Genomic DNA, 11,784 nt, shown 5'->3' on the forward strand with positions numbered 1-11,784 from the left:
CTTAATTATTTTGCATCAATTTCTTTGGAGTGTTGCTGCCATATGCTCCAAAAATTCTTCTAATTAATGACATGTCAAATAAAAATTTTCGCTTTTATTAGGTGATAAAAGCCACAAAAATGTAAAATCCTTGTAAAGGGATTTGTGAGCAAAATTAAAGTCTCATAAGTTTGTACGGTGTCTAACTACGGTGTTTCTACGGTGTCAGGTGTACGTCACCTGACGCTAACCCAACTTTAAGACTTAAGTCCGAGTCTTTATGGTAATAAAACAGCTCATAAAATACAGTACCAACTTCTCCTGCAGCTCACACAGTATTATAATACATAGTGCCAACTCTGCGGTACAAAACAAATTATCCGTAATTATACTGGAAAGACATTCAATTTCCGAATAGTGAAGATGTAGGATAAACCTAGCAGTTAATATATATATATATATAATATATATATATATATATAAATATATATATAAATATATATATATATATATATATATATATATATATATATATACATATATATATATATATATATATTGGTGAATACTGGCAGCAGGTTTTCTTTCAAACATGTTTCATTGAATATGACCGCATATTCTGTATTTATTATTTTCTGGTTTAGGGCTTCTATCCCTCTAACTATTTTCTTAGCATCAGGGCTTAATTGAAATAGGAGTTCTCTAAAACTCATTTTCGTACTTTTAAGGTGAAGAAAAGAAGTGATTTACTATAGAGTATATTACACTTATTTGTATAATTTGCACGACGTTTCGAACCTCCATGGTTCATTCTCAAGTGAACAGATCTTACAATACTAGTTGATTTTATACCCGCATTAGGTCAGGTGATAATACAATGAAGGTGAAAACATGGGGGGATACATAAGGGATAAACATAGGGGCTGCAGAAGGCTTATTGGCCCATACGAGGCATCTCCTATCTAAACACAAAGATTAATCCAGTGTAATTGGCCTGTTATGTTGGACATTGTCTTCTGTGTTGGCATCGATATGTTCTTGTCTTGTCCTTACTCTCATGGTGGGTAGAGTAAATAGTTCCGTGATTTGGGTGTTCATGGTAGGTCGCTCTATTCTTATGTGAATTGCCTCAAGAATTTGTAATCTTCTTGAATCTTGGGTTTTGTCTATTATGCAAGTATTCTTGTTCAACATTTCTCTTGTTAGAGTAATGTCATGGGCTTGTCTCATGTGATTCCTAGGGGCACCAGATTGAAGATGGCATGTCAAACGCCTCGTCAGCTTGGTCGACGTCATACCTATGTACTTACATTGAAGGTTACATCCTTCGTGGGGGCAAGTGTACATGTATACAACGCTTGACTGCTGTAGAGGGTTCTCCGTCGGCTTCGGGCTGTTTTTGATAAGGAGTTCGGAAGTCTTCTTGGTTTTGCAGAATATTATCAGGTTTATGTTTTGGTTAGGAGTAGTGCTTTTTACTCCTTTACGGATTATTTCTTTCATTATTCTTTCCTCTTTTATATGTTCACTGTGCATGGTTGATTTGTAATATAATTTTATTGGGGGTGTTGTGGTTTCTGTTCTAGGTTCTGAATTATACCAACGGTCCAAGTGTCTTCTTATAGCAGCGTTTATTTCCGCGTTGCTATATCCGTTGTTCACCAATACCTGAGTTACTCTTTCAAACTCTCTACTCACGTTGCTCCATTCAGAGCAGTGGGTAAGCGCTCGACGAATATAAGCATTGAGAACACTGGATTTGTATCTTTGGGGGCACTCACTTCTACCGTTCAGGCATAATCCTATGTTGGTGGGCTTGGTATATACGTTGGTGCTTAAAGAGGTTCCTGTTTTTGTTATTAGTACATCCAAGAATGGCAGACTGTTATTTTCACTTTTTTCATGTGTAAATCGGAGTACTGACTCTCTCTCTAGGTGTCTTTTTAGGTCAATTAGTTCATCTGAGTCTTTTACTATTACGAATATGTCATCTACATAACGGCAGTATACAGTTGGTTTTTGTCTGCTACTGAAGACCCTATCTTCGATGGTTCCCATATAAAAATTAGCAAATAAAACTCCTAAGGGGGAGCCCATTGCTACTCCGTCTATTTGTAAATACATGTCTCCTTGTGGACTGATGAAAGGGGCTTCCTTTGTACATGCTTCGAGAAGACTTTTCAAGTGTGGCTCAGGTATGTCTAATTTGGGGGTGCTCTCGTCTCTGTATACTCTGTCCAGTATCATTCCTATATCATTTCCTGTATCATTATCCTGTATCATTTATATATATATATATATATATATATATATATATATATATATATATATATATATATATATATATATATATATATATATATATATATATATATATACCACTCACGGTAGAAGTGAGTGCCCCCAAAGATACAAAGCCAGTGTTCTCAATGCTTATATTCGTCGAGCGCTTACCCACTGCTCTGAATGGAGCAACGTGAGTAGAGAGTTTGAAAGAGTAACTCAGGTATTGGTGAACAACGGATATAGCAACGCGGAAATAAACGCTGCTATAAGAAGACACTTGGACCGTTGGTATAATTCAGAACCTAGAACAGAAACCACAACACCCCCAATAAAATTATATTACAAATCAACCATGCACAGTGAACATATAAAAGAGGAAAGAATAATGAAAGAAATAATCCGTAAAGGAGTAAAAAGCACTACTCCTAACCAAAACATAAACCTGATAATATTCTACAAAACCAAGAAGACTTCTGAACTCCTTATCAAAAACAGCCCGAAGCCGACGGAGAACCCTCTACAGCAGTCAAGCGTTGTATACATGTACACTTGCCCCCACGAAGGATGTAACCTTCAATGTAAGTACATAGGTATGACGTCGACCAAGCTGACGAGGCGTTTGACATGCCATCTTCAATCTGGTGCCCCTAGGAATCACATGAGACAAGCCCATGACATTACTCTAACAACAGAAATGTTGAACAAGAATACTTGCATAATAGACAAAACCCAAGATTCAAGAAGGTTACAAATTCTTGAGGCAATTCACATAAGAATAGAGCGACCTACCATGAACACCCAAATCACGGAACTATTTACTCTACCCACCATGAGAGTAAGGACATGACAAGAACATATCGATGCCAACACAGAAGACAATGTCCAACATAACAGGCCAATTACACTGGATTAATCTTTGTGTTTAGATAGGAGATGCCTCGTATGGGCCAATAAGCCTTCTGCAGCCCCTATGTTTATCCCTTATGTATCCCCCCATGTTTTCACCTTCATTGTATTATCACCTGACCTAATGCGGGTATAAAATCAACTAGTATTGTAAGATTTGTTCACTTGAGAATGAACCATGGAGGTTCGAAACGTCGTGCAAATTATACAAATAAGTGTAATACACTCTATAGTAAATCACTTCTTTTCTTCACCTTAAAAGTACGAAAATGAGTTTTGGAGAACTCTTATTTCAATTAAGCCCTGATGCTAAGAAAATAGTTAGAGGGATAGAAGCCCTAAACCAGAAAATAATAAATACAGAATATGCGGTCATATTCAATGAAACATGTTTGAAAGAAAACCTGCTGCCAGTATACACCAATATATATATATATATATATATATATATATATATATATATATATATATATATATATATATATATATATATATATATATATATATATATGTCGTACCTAATAGCCAGAACGCACTTCTCAGCCAACTATGCATGGCCCAATTTGCCTAATAAGCCAAGTTTTCATGAATTAATGTTTTTTCGACTACCTAACCTAACCTAACCAAACTTTTTCTGCTACCTAACCTAACCTAACCGATAGAGATAGGTTAGGTTAGGTTAGGTAGGGTTGGTTAGGTTCGGTCATATATCTACGTTAATTTTAACTCCAATAAAAAAAAATTGACCTCATACATAATGAAATGGGTAGCTTTATCATTTCATAAGAAAAAAATTAGGAAAAATATATTAATTCAGGAAAACTTGGCTTATTAGGCAAATCGGGCCTTGCATAGTAGGCTGAGAAGTGCGTTCTGGCTATTAGGTACGACATATATATATATATATATATATATATATATATATATATATATATATATATATATATATATATATATGCGAACAAGCCTGAATGGTCCCCAGGACTATATGCGAATGAAAACTCACACCCCAGAAGTGACTCGAACCCATACTCCCAGAAGCATCTGGGAGTATGGGTTCGAGTCACTTCTGGGGTGTGAGTTTTCATTCATATATATATATATATATATATATATATATATATATATATATATATATATATATATATATATATATATATATATATATATATATATATATATATATATTCTCTCTCGTGTTACAGAGAATATTCTCCTAATACACACACACAATTGGCCAGTCCAGACTACTGATCACATGGCCCCTGAATGAGTAGTATATGACCATCCATCGAGATGGGGATTTTACAACCAGGTGAGTACCTGACAAGTCAGGAGGTTCAGAAAAGAGCGTTAAGCCCCGCAGGTCAGCGAGGCGGGGCTCTGGCGGCAAAGATGTACTCACCTATTTGTGCTGGCGGGGGGTTGAGCTTTGGCTCTTTGGTCAATGGGCTCCACGGGTCAAGAGGTGTAAACAGAAAGGGGGTTATATTCACCGGGAAATGTACCCCCCCCCCCATCCTTGATGCTCGGTGAATCTACATAGAGTTTACATTAGTCCGGAACGAGCTCAAAACAAAAGTATGCTTGCTAGTTGGTCTGTAAGTCTTAATAACCCTCCAGAGGTTGGTGGGTCTTATTGGCCCTCCAGAGGTTGGTGGGTCTTATTGGCCCTCCAGAGGTTGGTGGGTCTTATTGGCCCTCCGGAGGTTGGTGGGTCTTAATGGCCCTCCAGAGGTTGGTGGGCCTTAATAACCCTCCAGAGGTTGGTGGGCCTTAATAACCCTCCAGAGGTTGGTGGGCCTTAATAACCCTCCAGAGGTTGGTGGGCCTTAATAACCCTCCAGAGGTTAGTGGGCCTTAATAACCCTCCAGAGTTTGGTGGGCCTTAATAACCCTCCAGAGGTTGATGGGCCTTAATAACCCTCCAGAGGTTAGTGGCCCTTAATAACCCTCCAGAGGTTGGTGGGCCTTAATAACCCTCCAGAGGTTAGTGGCCCTTAATAACCCTCCAGAGGTTGGTGGGCCTTAATAACCCTCCAGAGGTTAGTGGCCCTTAATAACCCTCCAGAGGTTAGTGGCCCTTAATAACCCTCCAGAGGTTGGTGGGCCTTAATAACCCTCCAGAGGTTAGTGGGCCTTAATAACCCTCCGAAGATTGATGGGTCATAAGTCTAACACTAAACCAAAATAGAAACGGATATCAAACCAAACGCGATATGCAGTTTCAACCCCAAATACGATAAGATGAAGGAAATAAAAGTCATCGCATTAAACCGGCAGTTGAAAAAGGAGAAACTTAGGTTACTGGTCTTAGGAGCTGCAGCTCGACCCTAGCCAGCACAGCTAGCTAAGTGTATACCAACATCATGTTTAGCTAAAAGCGAGTATATAACACCATTTGCATATTTTATTTCGCATGCGGAAAAATCTCTTGCAAATGATCCAACGCTGAAAATTTGGTCAAGATTTAAAAAATTTTTTTTTTAGCAACATTTTCGGATCAAAATAAATTTGGAACTACCCATAATACAGCGAGATACAACTGATCGTCAGCGTCTGTTTTCGCATCAAAGTTAACACCCATTGGAATGAGAGAATGAGAGAAAATGGGAAATCCATTTCATCTCCATTTTCTCTGGAAATCTCATTCATAAACTTGATTTTTTTTTTTAAGCGAATGACTTTAATCTTCTGATTTCAAGTCAGTTTTATTTGGTTTGCTGGAAAGTCTTATGAGCCCCATTTTTCGTGGGAAAAAGGTATAATCGTTGAAAACTTTTTCCAGTCCGCTGAAGGAAAAAAAAAACAGAAGATAAAATTCCGAGGAAAAAATACACTGAGGTGAAACTGTGTTAAATGGAGTCACGAGGAGCCGAGGAAGGGCACCAGATTCCCCTTTATGGGGTCGAGGTCCTGCTGATCCTCCTTGATATCTATAAATGGAGGAAGAATCCCTCGCCCTATGAAACATTCAGGATCAAAATGAGCCCCGCTCTAAGTCGGGGGTTCGATCCTGTCGCTGTCACTGAATCTTTTTATACCTATTTGACTTCAACGTAACGTTACTGTTTACAAACTGAAAATAACAGAACAACGGGACGTTCGATGTTATGATCACTCCGTTCACTCTGCAAGATGGGTAAAGTGTCAGGTTATCTTGAGATGATTTCGGGGCTTTCAGTGTCCCCGCGGCCCGGTCCTCGACCAGGCCTCCACCCCCAGGAAGCAGCCCGTGACAGCTGACTAACTCCCAGGTACCTATTTTACTGCTAGGTAACAGGGGCATAGGGTGAAAGAAACTCTGCCCATTGTTTCTCGCCGGCGCCTGGGATCGAACCCAGGACCACAGGATCACAGGATCACAAGTCCCGCGTGCTGTCCGCTCGGCCGACCGGCTCCAAATGTCAGCTGAATATTTCTGATACATAGGCTACTTAATAACCTCTATAATTTCTATGCTCTAGAAATTATAGTACTTCCATGAACAATTTTGGTCGACAGTACCAATATGCAGTGATGGAACTCTAGCAAACAACTTTTTCTACTACTAATTTTAGAGTCCGGAAAAAATAAAACTGAAAACCAAATTTAGTTTGAATTTTGTTTAAATTTCAAACAATCGTGACACAGCAATAAAATTTAGAAGTTACACGCATTTCGGTCAACATCTTTTGGGTCATGGTTAAAAAAAAAAAAAACTTTCTGGTTTGTTTAAATTCAATAATACAATACTCAACTATCTGGTGGTGTCCGCTACTTCATACTGGAACTTTTGACTAAGTAGATCTTGAGGTTCATATAGGATAATAGGAAAGTGTATAAACACACACACACACACACACACACGGAGTTTAGACTGTTTAGAAAGAACTTTTTCAGTGTCAGAGTAGGTAACAAATGGAATGCATTAGGCAGGATGTGGTGGAGGCTGACTCCACACACAGCTTCAAGTGTAGATATGATAGAGCCTAGTAGGCTCAGGAATCTGTACACCAGTTGATTGACAGTTCAAAGGCGGGACCAAAGAGCCAGAACTCAACCCCCGCAAACACAACTAGGTGAGTACACACACACACACACACACGCACAAGGGGTCTGATACCTGAGTGGACAGCGCGCGGGACTCGTAATCCTGTGGCCCGGTTTCGATTCCCGGACTAGGCAAAGACAAATGGGCAGAGTTTCTTTCACCCTGATGCCCCTGTTACCTAGCAGTAAATATAGATACATGGGAGTTAGACAGCTGTCACGGGTGTGTGAAAGAGGATTGTATGGTGTGTGGGTGAAAGAAAAAAAGAAGATTAGTAGCAGTTGATTGACAGTTAAGAGGCGGACCGAAAGAGCAGAGCTCAACCCCCGCAAACACAACTAGGTGAATACATTTATGTAAAAGCTTAACTGCAGGAATTGAGTCTTATATGTCGATGTTTGAGACAAATGAGGATTGTATGACTCTGCAGGATGACTTGAACAGATTGTAGAGCTGGTCCGAGAAATGGCTGCTAGAAGTTATATACCAGCAAGTGTAAGGTGATGGAAATGGGATCAGGAGCCAGGAGACCGAAAGGCCAATACATGGTGAAGGGAAACTACCTCCCTATAACGACTAGACTAGAGAAAAAGACTTTTGAGTGGACATAACACCGAACCTAACTCCAGAGGCTCATATAAATAGAATAACGTCAGCTGTATACGCTGGCAAAGGCAGAACATCCTTCAGAAACTTGAATAAGGAGGCTTTTAGATTAATGTATATCGCCTATGTGAGGCCAGTCTTAAGTTATGCTGCTCCATCTTGGAGCCCCCATCTAAAAACTCACAAGAAAGCTTGAAAAAAGTGCTTAAGTTTGCAACGAGACTCGTCCCAGAGCTGCGACAGATGAGGTACGAAGAAATTAAAGGTTCACATCCAAGACATGTGTAAGTATTTCATTCATGATGATATACTGCCAGGAATCTTAGCGAAGTATTCAAAATCTGCTTACTGTAGGTGCAGCCTGCACATGACTGTAAAGCTGCCGCCCAGTTGGGTGGGTGTGGAGCACATGACTGTAAAGCTGCCGCCCAGTTGGGTGGGTGTGGAGCACATGACTGTAAAGCTGCCGCCCAGTTGGGTGGGTGTGGAGCAAGACTAGTGACTCACCATAGATGTAAAGTGCCTTGTATAGTGATTGTTGTTGCCTCTTGTTGAATTACTTGTTATACAGAAGATTATCGATGTGTATATGTATTTGTGTAAATGATTGTATATATAACATTAAGAATTGTATAATTAGCTTCAAAAGAGTGTTACTATCTTAGCTAAACGAACTATAGGGCTCGGTTCCTGAACCCATTATGTGCCTCTGTTACCCTTTCCACCACCGCCCACGCGATGGGTATGGGGTGCAAAATACAGAAAGAAATAAAGCAATACCATCGTCTAGTTAGTTAAAAGGATAGATGGTGATTCCCGCTGTGAGCGACCCGTGAAGCAGCCTAGTGTTTAAACTCCACAGATTAAATCGCTTGGACAAAAAGAGGCAGCGTGGCTATTTGTCTTATAATTACACTCTTCATTTCTGATTTAACACATTGGAATTTTTATGTACATTATTCCAGTGTTGACAGTGGACTTTATGACTGTCATCAGTGAGCTAGCATTTCTAAAGTAGCAGCCTAGTCATTTATTTTTATTAGTTGTACAGTGCCGTAACTTTCATAACCCTCCCATAACGTGTATGAGTTATGAGATAAATTAATTAGTGATTAATAGTAATGAATACTGGGGGATATGTAACTGCTGTGTGTTTATGATTGTTGATTTTAGAAGCAGATTAGTATTATCGGAGTGATCGTTCATATGTCACTCTTAACTGGACCTGTGTTGTAAATACAACAAAAGTAGGCGACACCTGAGAACGTTTACGAGCCAACAATAATTTATTTCCAAATCATTTTTTATTTTATTCCAAGAGTAATTGCACTTTTGATCCTATACTGTTATCATTCAGGGTGACCCATAAGTCTCTAAGTACAAAACGAAATCGTCAAACCTGGTTTTATTGTATACTATTATTTTATTTTATAGACAGAATGACTGATACACAAATGTATACGGGGTATGCTGTCAACAGTCACACGGTGAATGCTGTCAGGAGTGACGGGGGTCAAATTACCGAGCTATGCTTCTAACTTTACGGGTCCTGGTTCCAGACTTACAGGCCATGGTTCAACTCTTATGGGTCTCAGGAGGCCTGGTCAGAGACCGGGCCGCGGGGACGTTGGTCCTCAGAATTACCACACGGTATAAACGTTTTATATAGGAAATACATATATATATATATATATATATATATATATATATATATATATATATATATATATATGTATTACATAAATATATATATATATATATATATATTTATATATATATATATATATATATATATATATATATATATATATATATATATATATATATAATTCTGTATACAATAAATATATTCTATATATGTATTTCTTAGACAAAAGATATAGGAAACCAGCAATGTTGCTCCTTCTCAATATCGCGCAGACGGTGTTTTAACAGCCAGTGTTTGAATGATTCCTTGTGCCATAAGCGCCTCCCGCACACTGTGATTATTGCGATGAGGTGACCAATTAACTGATTGGCCCAAATATAGTGTTCACGGCGGTATCAACAATGGTTGAATGATTTATGAACTTCGATAATAGGCTACGTAATAATTGACAGTGTTCAATTTGTACGAGTGGGACGGGTGAGGTCCACACAAGGGGTGGGCTTACAGGGAAAGGGGAGGGGGGGGGGGTTAGGCCAGGGGTCACCCTTTGATATGAAGGGAAGGGAACTATTAGGAGAAAGCATCAATCCATTCCGACTATATAGCAGGGCAATGAGAAGAGGGAGACAAATGCCATACGAAGATTCAAACGAAATGATATAAACTCTTTGGACTAATGATGCATCACGACAGTCGAAACGAGTCCCTGGAGCTACAGCACAATCCCCGCAGACCCATATAAACAAACAGACGCACTTTTAATAATGCTTACCTGTAATTACTGTAGCAGTTCCTTGTGTTCGTGTCGGTAAGAAGGTGCTGTTGGGAGCCCGTCCGCTTTACCAGCTTACATTATTAATCCACTCACTTGATTTGAAACCATTGTTGCCAGTAACGCAGCGCTGTTAACACTCCTTGCCTATCATTAACGTGTCCGGGGGAATCATTACTCTGTCCCATCTTACGATTAGCGCAAATATGTGAAGATCACAGCAGCACACGTCTTCTCACCTCGGGCACTGACTGTAAACAACGTGTCCGAAGGCTATGTTCGGCGAACTTCGGCCGTCCCCAGTAGTTCCTCATTCATAATCTTTCACCATGTTGTGTAATCATAAATGGTATTTTCTCAAATAGAAATAAGTATATTGCAGCTTTATATATAGTTTAGCATAGGAAGAGTTAAGTTTGGTGATTTAATCTGTTGGCTTTATTTACAGTACATGGGTAGCCAGTCCGTCCTCAGACCAGACTCGTTAATGAAGCGGCTGTCCAAGACGCTTTCATCAATTTTAACATACTGTATATTAAAAATATGTTTGTTCTCATATTTAAGTTAATGTTATTATAAATTAAAGTTCCATGTATAGTTACGGGTAGGTTAGTTGTTGGTTCTGTTGGCTATTATTTGTATTTGAATTATGTAGGTGAAGCATTTAGAGCGTTACGATTCGAAGAGGTCCTCAGCGAAGCACTGTTCGAGAAATGTTCGAACGTCATCAGTTGAGTCGAGGACGGGTTGCAGCGTATGTAAACGGGTTTCCTATTCATAAACTAGGGGTCCGGCGGCAAGATTAACTAGCATTTGCCCTTTGTTGATGAGGATGGACTCACAGCTCACAACTGACGACCTCGGCTCGAATCGCAACTGTCAACAGAACCTGAACACCTAAGCTAACGTACGCCAAAATATACACAATATGCTAATATATAATAATATAAATATATATTTGATAAAAAATTTATTTTGAATGAACAACATGTTAAAAAACTGAAAACTTCGTCTTTAGAGTCATCCACTGAGCTTTAGGACGGGTTGAAAATACATGTAATTGCTAACAGAACCTAAACACGTAATCTAACTAATCACTGCCTAACTATACAAAATTAATAAAATAATCTTAATTTATATATAAGAAAATACTGTTTTTGATTATACAGTTCGAACAAAAATTACGAAGACGTCTTGGAAGATGGCCAAAACGTAAACGAGCATAAGCTAAGAATGTGTTGCTTCAGCCTTGTAGTGAAGATATAAACAATTGCAAAATGAATCAAGATACCTAAACTTAACTATATACTGTATAAAACTAAATTTTAAAATCAATTTACTTTTGATTAAATAAAGTGCTTTATTGTTAAATAACGTTAAAAATAACAAATTGGCCGCAGCATGAATGAGCAGAGTCTAAGGATGTGTTGCTCTACTAATACGAACTATTCTATGTATAGAATAGTTCAGGAATTATCAAGAGAAAATGATTGATTAACTGATGAAGATTAAGCCACCCAAAAGGTGGCATGGGCATGAATAGCCCATAAGAGA

General features: G+C 38.8%; 1 protein-coding gene across 1 annotated transcript in view; it reads right to left on the minus strand.

Annotated features, from left to right (window-relative positions):
- LOC123762286 (uncharacterized) overlaps positions 1-10,460 on the minus strand; it is a 146,812-nt gene extending 136,352 nt beyond the window's left edge. The window contains exon 1 of the transcript XR_011229864.1: positions 10,231-10,460. The gene's annotated coding sequence lies outside the window, so the exon portion shown is untranslated. The remainder of the gene's footprint in view (positions 1-10,230) is intronic.
- Positions 10,461-11,784: the final 1,324 nt, after the last annotated feature.

Source organism: Procambarus clarkii, chromosome 28 (assembly GCF_040958095.1).
Source record: "Procambarus clarkii isolate CNS0578487 chromosome 28, FALCON_Pclarkii_2.0, whole genome shotgun sequence".
Lineage (NCBI taxonomy): Eukaryota > Metazoa > Arthropoda > Malacostraca > Decapoda > Cambaridae > Procambarus > Procambarus clarkii.